At 30.1% G+C, this 16,257-nt stretch overlaps 1 protein-coding gene across 3 annotated transcripts in view; it reads left to right on the top strand.

The window, feature by feature from the left end:
- The window catches only part of LOC123003793 (protein Shroom), a 157,034-nt gene that overhangs the window by 47,807 nt on the left and 92,970 nt on the right, over window positions 1-16,257 (top strand). The window contains exon 1 of one of the 3 annotated variants that reach the window (XM_044396798.1): window positions 12,591-12,796. The exons of 1 other annotated variant lie outside the window; for it this stretch is intronic. The gene's annotated coding sequence lies outside the window, so the exon portion shown is untranslated. Of the gene's footprint in view, window positions 1-12,590; window positions 12,797-12,871; window positions 12,894-16,257 lie in introns of those variants that run through there. One more of the 3 variants, XM_044396808.1, reaches the window with a different exon arrangement.

Below are 16,257 nucleotides of genomic sequence, written 5' to 3' on the forward strand. Positions count from 1 at the left end.
ATAAAATCTTGAATTTTTGAGGATTATGTTGGCTTCCTTTTACAGTTTGTTTCAGTGGAAGATAAAAATAACAAATGACATAAATTCTTCAAAACTAACTGGAACCTGTCATTTCGTTATGCAAACTATGTATTATCTCCAGTTTTCATCCTAAAAGTAACTAAAACAGTGCTAATTTCGCCTATTAGTTTAGGATTCAGCCAAGATTACACAATCAAAATTAATCCTTAAATTGGAAACTTTCAACAGTTATCCAACGATGCCCACCTAAACACCACTCCGTTTTAAAAATGCATACCAACGCCGATACCATCGACATTGTCATCGCTCCAATATATGCCAATTATTTCCAGCCTAATCCGACCCTGTGTTTCTGGAAACGTGATTCAACTCGAAATGCATAAATTTTGTGATAAATCCGTCTCGTTATTGTTTCAAAATCAAATTGCGTCTTTTGCATTTTGACAGAAAAGGAATATGGAAAACTAGATCAGATTCACGTAAACGCTTTGACCTTTGCTATAGAATTGCCCATTTTTGGGGTGATGCCACTGATCCCGCTTTGTTCCGTGTGAATTCGAAACTAGAAAATGTTTCGTAATCTCCGTTGTTTACACAGACTGTATAATCTCATCGGGTCGTGATGCTCTGCCCAAGGGGGCGGAAACGCACTCGATGGTTTACCAAAAACCGGCCAAAACTACCTGCAAGGTGCTAACTTTATCGGCTTACAAGTTGCCTTTTGCTGGGTGAGGTTCCGGTGAAATTTCGTGTGCAAAGGCAGGTTGTTTGAACAACTAATGGCAGATAAACCCAAATATTTCTCCTTGCAAATTCGCTTTCCTCACTTTTACCTTGGATTTTTTAACAAAATTTGTTTGGTCAAAAATGACATCAATGGCAATAAAACGCATTTCTATTGGTTTACTCTTTTTTTTTTAATTTAAAAAAATGGTTCAAAAGCATTAATACCATTGCTCGGAGGCTAAGCACGTGTCGTCACATTGAAGAGCTTCAAATATGCCTTGGAATGTTGTTATCGATTATTTGTTATCTATTTTGTCGAAAAATAATATAAATATAGAACATAAAACCAAAAAATGCAAAATTTGGACTGAATTGAATTTCATTGAATTTAAGAACGTTTTTCTTCAAGAAACTAAATAAATTACCGAAACTAAACCAAAAAATGTTCATTGCTTATTACAAAAAGCTGAAAACATTATTTACTAAAAATCTTAATAAATAAGAGAAATTTTGAAAGATTTTGATTGAAAAAGCATAAATTTTGCACCGAAATGTGTTTTTTACCAACAAACACAAAATTCGAGAGAATTTGCTAAAAAAAAGTTAAAAACTGCGTAATCAGCTTAAAAGTTTATCATTTTTGCTTATTTCAATAGATTTAGAAACTGTTTTATTGGAAAACAAGCTAAAGTTGCAAGATTACATAAAATTTAAGTAGAACCGGCAAAATGAAGGCCAAAATGTTCCATTTTTGGTTATTTCTATAACAATCGAACATTGAAAAACTTACTAAGTATGAAAGATTCTGCCAAAACTAGACTGAGAATTTCAAAATTAGATCTAAAATGTGAATAATTTTACCAAAAAAGTTAAGCATTAATACCATTGCTCGGAGGCTAAGCACGTGTCGTCACATTGAAGAGCTTCAAATATGCCTTGGAATGTTGTAATCGATTATTTCTATCAATCTTTTTTTTTTATCTAGATGGTAAGTTAAGTTAACGTCATTGTCTTCAAGTATATTATTAATCAAAAGAATTGGTGCTTTTGAAATGAAAATGTAACATTACAAAAATTATCATATGATTGTACATGTTAAATTTTTAAAATTGAGTTGGCAACATTGAACAATAGTCTTTACATATTACAAAATGTTGCCAACTTAATTTCAATAAGTTCTAACATCGTTGGACTTTTGTTAAAGCAACGATATTTTCAGTATTTCCAGGTTTTTGCTGAAAAGAAGAGTAAAAATACACTAAAATTTAAGATTTTGAAATATTTTCCTTATCTTTAACAATTTTGTTATCAACATGATTTTTCTTAGTGTGAAAAGTGTGATGTTAAAGTAATAAAATTTCTTCAGCAAGAAAAACATTTTTTACAATGGTAGGAAAAAATTTGAAAAATATCAAACTGTGATTATTTTTTTTCTTTAGAAATTCATTTACATAAATGGATATTTCGTACCTATGTTGTTTTTTTTGAATTAAAATTAAATAAGCTAATTTTTGAGAAATCAATACCGATTGTTTCATTTCTTAAAAAACATGTTATCACCAATTTTGTTCATTACAATGACTTATTTGCCGCACCACAGACTAACAATTTGATTCTTGACAGATTGTGACGTTAGTAACATGAAAACATCAGATTTTAATTTTCTGCAAACTGCTTCAAGGGCGTAGGAGTTTTATTATTGAATTGAAATGTATTGTGAAATTAAATTTTGTATCTCTTATAAAAAATAGGTACAAAAATAATCGAAAAAAACAAGACGTAAAAACTGTGACTTAAAAAAATGTTTATTTTTATCTGGAAACGTCACAAAAGTGACTACTTTTATTACAAAATGGCATAAGTAAAAGTTTTATCTTTCAGCCATAGAGTAACAATTCTGTTTTTACGCGTTTTTACTTTTAGCATGACATAATTAATATTTACCAATGTTATTTCTGTCTTGTTTTTATTCTGGAGAAATTCGATTTTGCATTACTAACTGCACTAGTAAACTAATAAACACTTCACTTCACTCAAAAATTTTAACACAAATTCCGCCGCGTGATGTGGTTTATAAGTGTTATGATTTCATTAGTTGCAAAGCGTCCTGTTCTGATTATTTTGTTCATTTACTTGCCAATTATAGTGTTGCTCTTTGCAAAATAAACGTTCAGCTTTGCCACATAAACTATKATTTTTACTCCTAATAACATAATGTACTATTATTTTTTTCAAGAATAAAAGTTTTGTTTTATTTTAATTATTATACAGGGTCGCTAAAAAGTATGGATACAGTTAAAAATTATAAAAACTATTCATCAAAGCTTATTGAAATTTGGTATATGCTTAAAACCATTTAAATTCCATCATCTCAGATGTTTATCAAATTTCTATCTCCATTTGTTCTGGGGATACAAGGCTAACTTGATTTTTTTTAATGARAAGAAAGTCAAATTTAATATTTTTAAGAGTTCTGTAATGCAACACATGCATACCTTATTTTCAAAAAAATTATCGAACTAATTAAATATTGAAAAATGTAATTGTTTTTTTATCCTGGGAAACGTTGTCTTTATCTATCGTTATCTCTTTACCCCTTGATCAAGAAAAAAATAAATTAAAGTAGGCGTCGATTAAATTCTACAGTTGGTAACACATTGGCTGGGAATTTGGGCTGGAAATTTTACACACATAAACTGAAAGTGAAAATGACCATTCACCGTTTTCGTCTTGTACAGCAATAAATTTTCAGCCTAAAGTGAACATTACACTCAAAAGAAATAAAACGCAAACTTGTCAAAGTTTCCGCTGATATTTAATATCAAAAATCAGGATTGCCATCTGAAGGACTTTAATCACCTTTTTCGCTAATTTATTTATTTTTTTGATAGCATGGTAGAAAAATCTATTTCCAAATCTGTAATTATATCAGCAATATTTATAAAGTTTTAAAAAGCTAGGAAATTGTTAATTATAGATAAACTTTATGATTGAAGGAAATTGTTTTGCAAAGATTTCGTTATTATATGTTGTAACAAAAAGTTACGTAAGTAAATAAACACCAAAAAATTTATGATAAAAATTTTGTCAGTTGTAACAATTTCCTGAAACAGCTGGAACTAAAAATTTGTTTTTATAAAAGTCATATTTTAATTAGCAATCAGTCAACGACTTGTTATCTTTGTTTTTTAAACCGGGAATGATTTTCGATTTTGAAACGTCTCCAGAACCGGTTTGGGCAATAATTTGTGAAGGACCCCCAAGAGTCTGGGTCATTGGTGTCCATAACCGGTCAAAGCTAAGGTTTGTTGATAAATCGGAATCCCTCGGGAATCGCTCCAGAGCACTGGAGCAAGGAATTCTTCGATGACGGCCTTGAAAAAGCCAATGACTTCCGCGAACCGCGACTGTTAATAGACGTGGACGGAGTGACATTTATGCGCTTGGGGGGAATTGTCATGATCAAACGCACTGACGTACAAGGTTAATATACTTCACTTCGATTTAGATTTGATGCTGTTGCCGGACCTAATCGCTTCACTTTGCAACTACTAATACTGGAATGTCAGAGGCGTACGCTATAAAAATACCAACCTACAAGGCGGGAAGTTTTTTACATTTTTTCCTGTTTTATATTCGTTTTTTACAAATTCTTGTTCCATTTTCCTGCCGTATTTTTAGTCCGGTCAAATTGGTCATAAAAATAGTGGTCAAATAACGACAATTCCGACAGTGCTAAATTTTGGTGGAGACCTTGGGTACACCATTAGAAATAAAGTGTCAAAAGACCCCATCGATCCCATGTGTGCTAAAAAAGTTATTTGGGGTCAAACGTCAAAAAACGGCAAGTTTTTTCAAAAAAGTAAACCAGACAAAAATTATAGATCTTAAAATTATCTACAAAAATGGTCTTTATAGTTTTTTTCTAAGAATCACCATTCCTGAGATATCGCGATTCTAAGAGTTGAAGGAGTAACGTTCTACATCATATGCACATACAGAGTGCGCCAGAACTCGCATCCCAAAGACAAGACCAGGAACATATAAAGAATTAAAAAAAATTCTATCTATAAAAATTTCAAAGTTATGAGAGTTTAAATTTTGCACTTTATTCCTGTTGGAAAAATAATTTTCCAAGTTTTTTTTTGGATCTGCACCTTCCGCTTTAAAAATCGGTAACTCTACTGTTTTTTAAAATTTTGAATTCGTTTTTTTGGCGTTTGAAAGAGAAAGTTTAGATCTTTCTTCCGGTGTTTTTAAATTAAAAAAAAATTAACAAACCCTAAAATTTTAAGGTTACTTTTGTAATAATTCAAATACCCATAGCTCAATTTTTCCAAATGAAATACCCTAATTTTTATTTTACTAAATGGAAGAGACTTTAATTCTGCATCGATAAGTTATGGTGACTTTTTGTTAAGACTGTCTAAAATCTATTACGTTTTCGTATAGTTTGCTATGGAAATCAAAAATGTCAAAATTGTTTCTCAATAAACGACGACAGTATTATTTGACAAATAGTGATGGAGAGTCAAAGCTACTCAAACTTAGATTTAATTAATTTATTTTGTATTTATGGAGAGTGTAACAAAATTATGATGTCGTTCATTAAACAAAAATAATTTTTTCTCACTTGTTAGCTTTAAATAATTATCGCATGGTAGAACCTATCAATAATAATTATGTTTGCATAACTTTGATTCTTCATATTTTGGCACTATTTGTCAAATAGTAATTTACTGTTGATGTTTGTTTAGAGAAAATTTTGACATTTTTGACTTCCATAGAAAACGATAAACGATAAATTTTCTGTAGTCTTAACAAAAAGTCCATAACTTGAAAATTATTAGATTTAGGTATAGAGAATGTTAACACAGATCAATGCACAATTAAATTCTCTTCTATTTGGTAAAATAAAAATTGGGGTATTCCATTTGAAAAAAATTAGTTATGAGTAAGTATTTGAATTATTACAAAAGTGACCTTAAAATTCTGAAAAATGTTATTTTTTTATTCAAAATTTGAAAACACCAGAAAAAGGATCTAAGCGTTCTCTTTCAAACGCCAAAAAAAAACGAATTCAAAATCTTAAAAAATGGCAGAGTTACCGATTTTTAAAGTGGAAGGTGCAGATCCAAATTTTTTTGAAAAACTCCAAATATTTCAAAAACGGCTACATTTAGGTATAGGGAAAGCTGATGAAAACTCCCTTAAAATAACCCGATTAATCCAAAAACGCAGTAAAAAATATATCTTTCCATTTAAAATAAGAAAATTGAGACTGACTTCCGGTATAAGCAGAAGTGCCGCCTTCTTGAAAATATTTTCATTTAGCAGGACTTAATGGTTAATGGCTATGTATCAATTTTCAAATAAATACGATTATTCGAACTCCCAATACTTCTAATGTGGAGTTTAGACGGAACACCCTGTATATAGTTCGCGATTGGACAAATTTTCAACCCAAAGTTCGCGAACAAAATTTAAATAAAAAAATTAGCGCAGCACGTTAATAACGTTTGAGACTATTTCCGCTATTCACAAATTTGCCAAAATTTGGTGGACTACTTTATGGACGACTTCATGAATGTTTAGCCAACAATGGATGTCATACACATTACTGATATCAATTATTATGATTATGATAAATAAAATATTTGAAAAATCTATAATTCTTGCCTTTTATTGAAATAAATAAAATTAATTATTTAAATTTAAAACAATTTTTGTCTTTAATTAAAATAATTACTAATAAAATAATATCTCATGCTTTGAAGTTTTATTATTTTTCAAGAATGAGAGCAACAAATCTTTTTCTTGTCGATAATACCAATTATAATAATTAAATAATTAATTATCAAAGTTACAATTCTGTCAAAAAAATAAAACCGCCATTATGGTGGGACTTAAAAAGCAGAGAAAAATCCCAAAATCAAAAAAAAATACTTTTCTTTCCACTGAGACAGAATAATGAGGTTTTAAAATTACAAATTTGCTCGTTTCAGTATAACACACTATCATTAATGAAATAATATCACCTAACAAGATTTACTTAAAAGAAATGTTGAGGCTAAATGCAAAAGCATTTTTATTACTTTCTCCTCGCAGATGGTTTATAACCGCGGTTAGGTAGGAGGACCCAAATAATGAGGGTCGGTTTCTGGACATTTTCAACTTTTCTGAGTGTAGGTGACATAAGTGATTTCGCAGTTTATGGTCCGAGTTTAATACAATATTTTTGCTAAAAGCTCTTTCGTGAAATTCTCATGCACACGATTACAGTTAGATTTCCAACGAGCATCAGTAGTCAGTGAGCTTTAATCCGCTGATGGACGAATATGGGATTGAATGGAGATGCGGTTAACAAGAGGGGCACTCCTCTAATGATCGCATATGGAAATAGGAACGTGCTTCGATGTCTAACCTTCCGCCATCCGCTCACTTTTTTCCTTCTTTTTTGATGCATCCTCTGATGATGGTGATGTCGCAGCTTGTTAGGAGCCTGATGCCATATTCATTTTTGCTCATAATGAAAGACAAACACATTACACCAACTCCTCCTCTTCCTATTAAACTTGTTTGCTTCACATCGTACAATAACTCAAAACTAGTTACACCTTTTTATGGCGTGATATATGCGTGCGGAAAACGGTAATAAATACTTTCAAAACTTATTAATTAAGACTTGTTATTTTCATCGGTTTTATCTTGACAAGTCTTCGAGCTTTGACGGGAATTTAACAGGAAGTATTAACCGACAAAGATTCTAGCGGCGTAGATAAGCTAGAGATTTTTTTTATTTTCAATGAGGAAACACTTTAATTCAATTAGGCAACTTGATGTCGAAAAGTGTCCCAAATGGATCAACAACCTTTRTCAACACRAAAGCTCATCTCGATCGAATTTATTTGYAAAAAAAAACTAAACCAGTTTTTATGTAAAAACTTTGTATTTTATTACACATCCAACATCTCTATATGTCATTTCGCACAAAAGAGAGACGAAATTAACAGTTTTCAAGCCGTGAATAGGCTATATTTCTTCAGTATTAAGGCTAATGTTAAATTTAATGTCAAAACAACAAAGCAAAAAAAATATTTTTTTAAACTTAATGGGAGACATAAATATAAATCTCATGAATGAACTACCGATTGTTGTAAATGGCGTGTTGGCGAACAACAACAGTTATACTTATCCAGTCGTAATGACTGTTTTATTATTGCTATTAATTAGAATCCATTTTTCTTCCCATTTGGTACGACGTATTGAAAGACTTGATGATTTGGACGGAGTTTTGAATAGACTCTTTTTTATCTGCAGTAAAATGAAGGAGTTAAATGTTGCTTGGATTCAACAGTTTTTTTGTTAAAAAAACAACCAAATGTAAAAATTTTAAAAGAAAAATTGTTGTAATTATGCTACTTTACTATTAAATAATGATTAATTTTGTGTCAGCTTTTCCAAGAAATTAACAATGTAATAAAGTGACATCACACTGAAAATGCGTATTTTTTTGAAACCATATTACATCCACATGCCAGTTAATTGCGTTTTCTATCTAATGAAGTTTGATATTAACACCATCGTTGTCTAACAAGAATAATTATTATAACAAGTTTTAGGGGAAGTTTGTTTTTGAGGTTTACACATCTGTCTGCGGATGTTATATCTTGGATTTATCAAATTTAGGTCTTTTAATATCAAAATTGTTTATTTATTGCTTTCACTCAATAAAGATACAGAGTGGTAAAGACCATTGTTTAATTTTTAATTATTAAAATTAAAAAAAATAGCAATTGATAAATACTAATTATTTTTCAACTCAAGTTCATTATTTAATTAAAATTATCAAAATTTTAAAAAAAAATACAGGGATGTTCCATTTTTATTGTTACAAATTTAACCAGATGACAGAATATTCAATTTTAAGATAAAAGTTTCCTATAAACATATATTGAAAATTTTATATATAAGAGAGCCACTTACCTTGAAATGGGTGCATCTTTTAAGGGATTTTTTCTAATATTTCAGAAACCATGGTGGATAAAATTACAAAATTTGCTACAACTGATAATCTTTATAAACCCAAATGAATTCAAAGATAAAATGTTAAATTTTACTCAGGGGCGTCCTAAACTGGGGGGTTTAGGGTAAAAAGTACCCTAACTATTTTGGCGGTTCGTTTTTGCCACTTTCAGCCACAAAATTCTAAATTTCATAGTTTTTCCCAAAAAAGAGGTCTCTTTCGTTTTTCGATAAAACTTACCGTTTTCGAGTAAAATCAGTTTACAATTTATCTTACAGACCATAAAGAGGATAAAAATTAAAAATTAAATTTGTTTCACCGTTTAAGAGACCTGTGATTAAAAAWTTCAACAACTGATCTTTAAATTCGTTCAGGTGTTTAAAAGTAATCAGCTGTATTAACTCTTGTAATTTTATCTATTCTGCAATAGTGGGAAAACCCCATTAAAAACYCATCTCTTGCAGAGGGTGTAGCTTGCTTACGTAACATTTTTTGATACATGTTCATAAACTTTTGTCTTAAAATTGAATATTCTATRACCTGTTTAAGTTTGTAACAATAAAAACGAAACACCCTGTATATAAGCAATTGATACATTATAATGTTTAGTGCATCGTCTAAAGTTATTTTCAACTACACAGCCTGTAGCAAAAATAAGTTTAATACAAACTTGTGCTTTTTTAAAATAAAACTCCATATTTTATTATGTTTCTTGGCATTTTTGGGTATAGCTTTTAAGTCAATGTTTTTAAACTTCTATTGGTCTATTTTGCTTAGTTTTTGAAATATGTTGGTTTTCTTGACAAAATCATCCTTTTTTGTTTTACTCAAAAAGTTAAAACAGCCAGAAAAAAAATTTCTATTTTAAAAAGAAAAGTAGGAACTTGGAGCCCATCCTTTTTTTAATGTTATGCAGTCAAGAAATTTAAAAAATGTAGAAGTTTGTTAAAAAGTTAAAGAATTAAAAAAAAATTAGATGGAACACCTATTTTTTATTTTTGCAACTAATAGATTGATACATTGTCTATCTTAAAAAATAAACCTTTAATGTTAAGAATTGATAAAGATATTTAATTTAATGTTTATAGTTAAATATCTTTTTAGTTATTAATTGTAGGTATTTGAAAGTAAATGTTTTTAGAAAGATAAAATAAGATTAGATGCAGAAACAAAAAACAGGGTGTTCTATTTAAATTTTTGAACTTATGTAATTTTTAACAAACGTTTTAATTTTTTTCTATACAAGTGCAACACACTAAAAAATTGTTAGTCTTAAAGTTTGTACTTTTTTGAAGTTGTAAAACAAAATCTAGCTGCAGTCTCAGTTTTCATTTAATATTTTTTTTTTCATTAAGAAAACCAACTTATTTCAAAAACTAAGCAAAATTGACTAATAAAAATTTAGCTTAAAAAGATTATAATAAAGAGCTATATCTACACCTTTTTCAAGTGTAATTCAGAAAGCATTATTTTCATTTAAAAATTTTATTATCAAAATCCCGTTAAAAATAAAAGATCGTATTTATTTTGTAAAATACCAAGTTTATGTAATTCTGAAAATAAAATAATTCGTGTTTATGTGTAAACTTCATTTTGAGATAACAGTAAGTTACTCATCTGAATTACAATTGACATTTTCTGGATTACATGTAACATGAAATTGAATTTATTTACTGTTCTGAATTACCTACATGTAATGATTTCTAAAGTACAATTAATACTTGAATACCTGAAATACAATTGACTAATCTGAATTCCAATTTATGCTTTCTGAAATTAAATTAACTAATCTGAATTACATCTAATGGTTTCTGAAACTTATGTTACTCTTCTGAATTACAATTAACACTTTCTGAAAGACAATTGACTTATCTAAATTTCAATTTCGAAACTAAATTGACTAATCTGAATAACATGTGATGGTTTCTGAATTACACTTGAAAAAGGTGTAGAAATACCAAGAAACATATGGTGTTTTGTTTAAAAAAAGACTTAAGTTTGTAGGGTAACTTATTTTTGGGACCCGCTGTATAGTTAAAAACTTCAAACGATGCACTAGTTTAGTGTTTATATACATTTTTCAAAATATTTTAACAATTAAAGGTCAATAGTGGACTTGTTGTATAAATAAAAAAGTGTTAGACAAGATACTATAAATGTGAGTAATTTTGACCCGCTAAATAATTACCTAAATAATACGGGTTGTTTCCGAATTAAATCGAAATAATGTAGGTATTACTTTAACAAACATTTTATTTCCTATATTAAAAGTGTAGTTAAAAAAAAATCGGATAATTAACAACAGAATTATTTCTTCCAACCAATGTGTATAATTACGTTAAATAGACAGCTCTGTAACCAGAATCGTAATTAGCGAAGAAAAAAATTAAAAACCCATTGGGAATCTCATTTATAAAAAGACGATGTCGTGATTTTGGAGACGCTTCAAGCAGTGCAAATGTCTCTAAGAAACAATTACCACCGGTTTTGCAAACATAAATAGCGAATGAAATTCTTTTGGCGGTTTCTTTGATGAGGCTTGTGTCCTTAGAGGAAAGCCTGACAAAAAGGCTAAAATTGCTTGGTTTTGGYTAGTAATAAAGCGATCAGTAAATAATTCAATTATGATCAGTATAAAATGATAAATGATCAGTGTTTAATTAATTTTTGTACATTAATAGTARATTACATAACGAGCATGGAAAGTGATAAATACCGCGAGGGCGTTAGACACTTTCCTGCAAGTTTTGTGCACTATTTTTCCTACGACCATAAATATTTTTTTTCTTACGAACATATTTTTTTTGTCATAACGATTTATTTTTTATAATGGATACAAAAATACGTTGAATAACGATATTTTTTTAATATTGTATACAAAAAAAATACGTTAAATGAAAAAATACAAAACATTCGAGTGTGAATTGTGCGTTAGATTTCTAACACACAGCGAAAACAAATCGCATAGGTTTTCGACCTCGTACGATAATGCCAATTTTCGCGCATATGTAATTGTGCGTTATGATCTAGTTTCGTATATGGTCGTAGGAAAAAATAATAAACGCTCAGTAACTCTAATCAAAATTAGTAAAACAACATAATATTTAAAGAATTTTTAGTCTTATATATTGGTACTTATTTTTATATTACTGAATATTTATTATCATTGAAGGGTGGTATATGTATTGGTAAGGGCCCCTGCGCAAGAATGATTTTAGCAAGGGCTGGAAACTGTGCACAAATGGTAATCACTCTAATCAGCGTACGCCACTCTTTGCTCCTGATACCACATTTTTGTTTTTGAACACTTTGGGCCATTCCGACTTTGCTCAAAAACATTTTGTTTGCAAATGTGTGAATATTAAATTAATTAGTTTTGCCAAACATTCATTCAATGTCTTTACTGTGCATTTATTATTTTTACTGATCAAAAATACTTGCCGTTTAAATAATATACAGTGCGTTTAATTTGCTTTTCTAGGTTTTTTTGAAAAATATAGGAAATTTAGTAAATGTCTGAAAAACCGGTTGTATCACCGGACATAGACACACGTTTGGTTAATTAAACCGAGCGACAGTTTCCTTAATTGCTGAAATAGTTGCACGAAGTAGCGTTATGGTTCAATCCCTAAACCATAAAATCGTCCCGAAGCACATCGCATATTTCGTATGGGTGTGCAACAAGACCAGGTAGACTTATTAGATGGCATGCAGTATAGCTGCTCAGACAACATGCTCAGGTAAGAAGGTGACAAAGCACGCTAGAAGTGGTGGGGCATTGAGAGACTGTGGTATTCCAAGTGGTCTCGAAGAACCGCACCAGTCGGTTTGCTTACCTCCTGGTTGAGAGTGTGTCGTGTGAGGCAGTCCCAGTGCTAGCAAAATGCAGCCCTAGTGCCCTAAACCTCCCGGATTTAGTGACTTGTGAGCTGGAATTGTGCTGTTGTTGTGCTCCAGGATTACTCCGGAGGTCACTGCGAGTCTGTTGCTGTGCGAGTTCGAGCACTCGACCGGTCTTTACAGGTGAGATGCTCATCTGGACCGTTTCTGTACTGTTATCAAGCGATCGGACGGACGGAAAGTCGACTTTTCCGAACGTCATCTTCACAAAGACCTAACGGTAAAACGTGTTCCGCACTTTTGGCAACTCTTAATTAATTCACTTTTACATCATCTTCGGGTTAATATGCGAACTCGAGACTGTTAATTGGACGATAAAGAAAAACCGAATTCCTAACTTAATGAGGAAGAAACGAAATGATTGAACCAACTAATGGCAAATCTTCGCCGCAAGAATACACTATGCGGCCACTGTTTATACCGGTTATTTCCTCGGTATTCGTGCCCAAAATTGATGCTAATAAACTCCGTTAATTTTTTTTTTACAATGTGATGTAATGCTTTCATCAAAACCAAATAAACAAACATCAAAGCTTTGCCAATTTTTCGTTCATTGGTTTATGGTTTTGCAATATTGAAAATCGTTTAATTAAAACGACGAAAAAGTGCAGTTGCAATATTGTTGTCAATTATAACATTGTTAATAGTTGATGCATTGTCAGTGATTTCACACAAAATTAAGTTGCAATTAAAATAACAATCGTTCTTGCACAAACGTCGTCACGGTTGTAATCAAAAGAAGCAAGAATTTTCAAAACTGAGTTAATTGAATAGTATTTACGTGAAGCTAAAGTGTTTCCAATAATCCGTTTCAAATTAAAAATTTATGCGAAATTAATAACAATTGTCTAATTTTGGGAAAATAACAGTTGTGGGACGAATATTGTTTTTTTTTGTTTTTGCAACAATTAAAAAAAATAAAACAATCATTTTGAAGAAAAAATTAGAATAGAAGCTAGTTCGCTTTTTTCAGTTTTGAGCTTAGTTTCATTTTCTATTTTGGTAATGTCAGATTATTACATATTATTAGTCCATTTTGCTTTCTATTTTGCTTTTTAATATCTATAATGGTGTCTCCCGAGTGACATAAAAATTTTTTGCCTCCCGAAAACTCGAACAGTAAAATTAACACTTCTGTTTTCTTAACATGCAAAAAATGCAACTTTTGTGTTAAATAAGATGAGTATTTTTTGATAAATTAAAAGAGTATTAACTAACTATGTCTTCCAAACTGAAACAGAAGAGTGGTTGCGAAATGTTGATTTCTTTTTATTTTTTAACTTATTTATAATTAATTTGTTCTTTCACTAGAATTGTATTAAAATTCATTTTAATTTATATTTATGCAAGGGTCAGAACTCGCGAAAACTTTCAAGTACGGTAGGATACCAGGAACATGGAAAAATGTTTAAAAAATTCTATCTGTCAAAATTTTTTGACATTTTTTATGACATAATTATTTAGTAAAGGTACAAGAAAAGTCACAAATAACATTAAACAAAGTTACAATTTACAAATTATTTTTCCAACAGAAATAAATATAGTTAAAGTYCAAAATTTAAACTCTCATAACTTTTATAATATAATTTTTCTATAAATTTTTATCAATAGAATTTTTTAAACATTTTTCCATCTTTCTTGTATCTTACCTTACATGGCATTTTTTCTGGAGCGCGAGTTCCGGCGCACCCCGTATAAAGAAAATAAAAATTAAACAATAAAATTTGGAAAAGAAAAATGCCAAAAAATCAGTTTTCATTTCATTCAGAGTTGAGATATTTTCGTATCTAATTTTGCATTTAATGAAACAGGAAATGCCAGATTAATAGAACAGTAATTTATTTAAATAAGTATTAAATGGCACTTTCGAAATGACATTTTCGACTTATAATTGGGTCTTTATAAAGTTTTACGTCTTAGGGAAAAAGTCGGATTGCGCTATTATTTAAAAAGATAAAATAACACAAAATTATTTTTCTATTGTAATAGTCTGTTGTAATCAACATTTTAAAAAGTTCAATATTTTTTTGAAGAATTTTTCAACACTGAATCTGAGATTGCTTGTCTAAATCATAGAAAGTGAATATTCGGATTCATGTTTTAAAAAGTTGCATTTTTCTAGGCAATATTCCAAATTTTGTTGGGAGAAAAGAAGAAAATGTTAACTTTTCTTCCATTTTTACCTTACACCGGAGTACCATGTGAAAAAATGCTAATTTAAAATAATTGTTTCGAACTTGGACAAAATTTTTGAACTACAATTTTGCAAATAATTTTTCAAAAATAATAAATTTTGCAATTCTACCAGTGTTTTTTTTTTTTGTTTCATACAGGGTGTTTTAAAATTCAATCAATTTTTTGTACCAACTTGATTTTTTCACATAAACCCTGAAGACGACGCTTGTAATCGAGCTTGAAATTGCTTTTTGTTTATTTGATTCATAATAATATTTATAGCTACATCGTGGTGCTGACAATTAACGTTCGGTTGTTAAGTTTTATTATAATTTTCTTCAGTGTTGCGTTAGATAAGCACACTTTATTTATTCGTCCCAATTCTCAAGAAACAAATTTTCACGTATTGTTATTATGTGGAATAAACAATGTACGTTCTGCATTTATAATCAGCGTTGTTTTTCGCGAAGAATATTACAATGAAAATTGGAGCGAGAATTCGTAAATAACACAAATTTGCCTAAACCTTTAATTATTTTTGATGAAATTGCGTCGTTACGTTTCGCATTTCAGGATAATCACATATTTTTCGCTTGCGTAAATCGAGGAAATATTGTTCCAATATCTCGAAAATGAGGTCGAAATGCATTCAGATCAATTCGAGGTCATTTGATCTTGCAATTTGAATTTTTTCCGTAATGTTTGGCCACATAACAATTTTCCGTTTGTTTAATAATAGTCGTGTCCCAATTTCTTCGATAATAAAGATGTTTAACGACAATAACATTTTAAAATTACAGTTTGATAGTTTATTGGGTTTCGCGACCCTTAAACTTATTACGAAATTAGTTAATTACTTTAGGATTTTTTTTCGGTATCTCACACTCATGAGGTTAAGTGGTACTAGTTTTCACGGTTAATTACCTCAGTGATGGACGATTATAACCCTAAACTCGTTCCTCTAATCGTAATATCGCTGAAAAATGGAATTGCGAAAGTGCTCACAAAACTTTCTCACGTGATCGCACTGTACGAGTCATGACCTTAAATTCTTCAAACACAGGGATGAAATCGAATTGTGTTGAGGTCGTTTTTGACCACAGAGTGTGTCAACAGTTTTAGATGACTTCCGATCATTATCATTTGTCTATTTCATTGTTTACGAGACAGTAGTGGTTGAGCAATGAAGACACTTTGAATCATTTCCTTTTTCCTTTCTTTGCCTTCATCTGTTTAATAATAACAGAAAAGGAAAGTTTACGCTGTATCTCAATGATCTATCTTTTACCGCAAAGAGCGTAGTGTCACGGACACTTTGGACGCAATGAAATAAACCCAAGCTTGTGAATTTTTATCTAATTTTAGTTAAAAAACTTGAGACTGATAACAAATTTTGTCGGTTTAAAAAA

The sequence above is a fragment of the Tribolium madens genome, unplaced genomic scaffold, assembly GCF_015345945.1.
Source record: "Tribolium madens isolate multiple individuals breed KSU strain unplaced genomic scaffold, Tmad_KSU_1.1 Scaffold_11;HRSCAF=98;Tcas5.2_LG3b, whole genome shotgun sequence".
NCBI lineage: Eukaryota > Metazoa > Arthropoda > Insecta > Coleoptera > Tenebrionidae > Tribolium > Tribolium madens.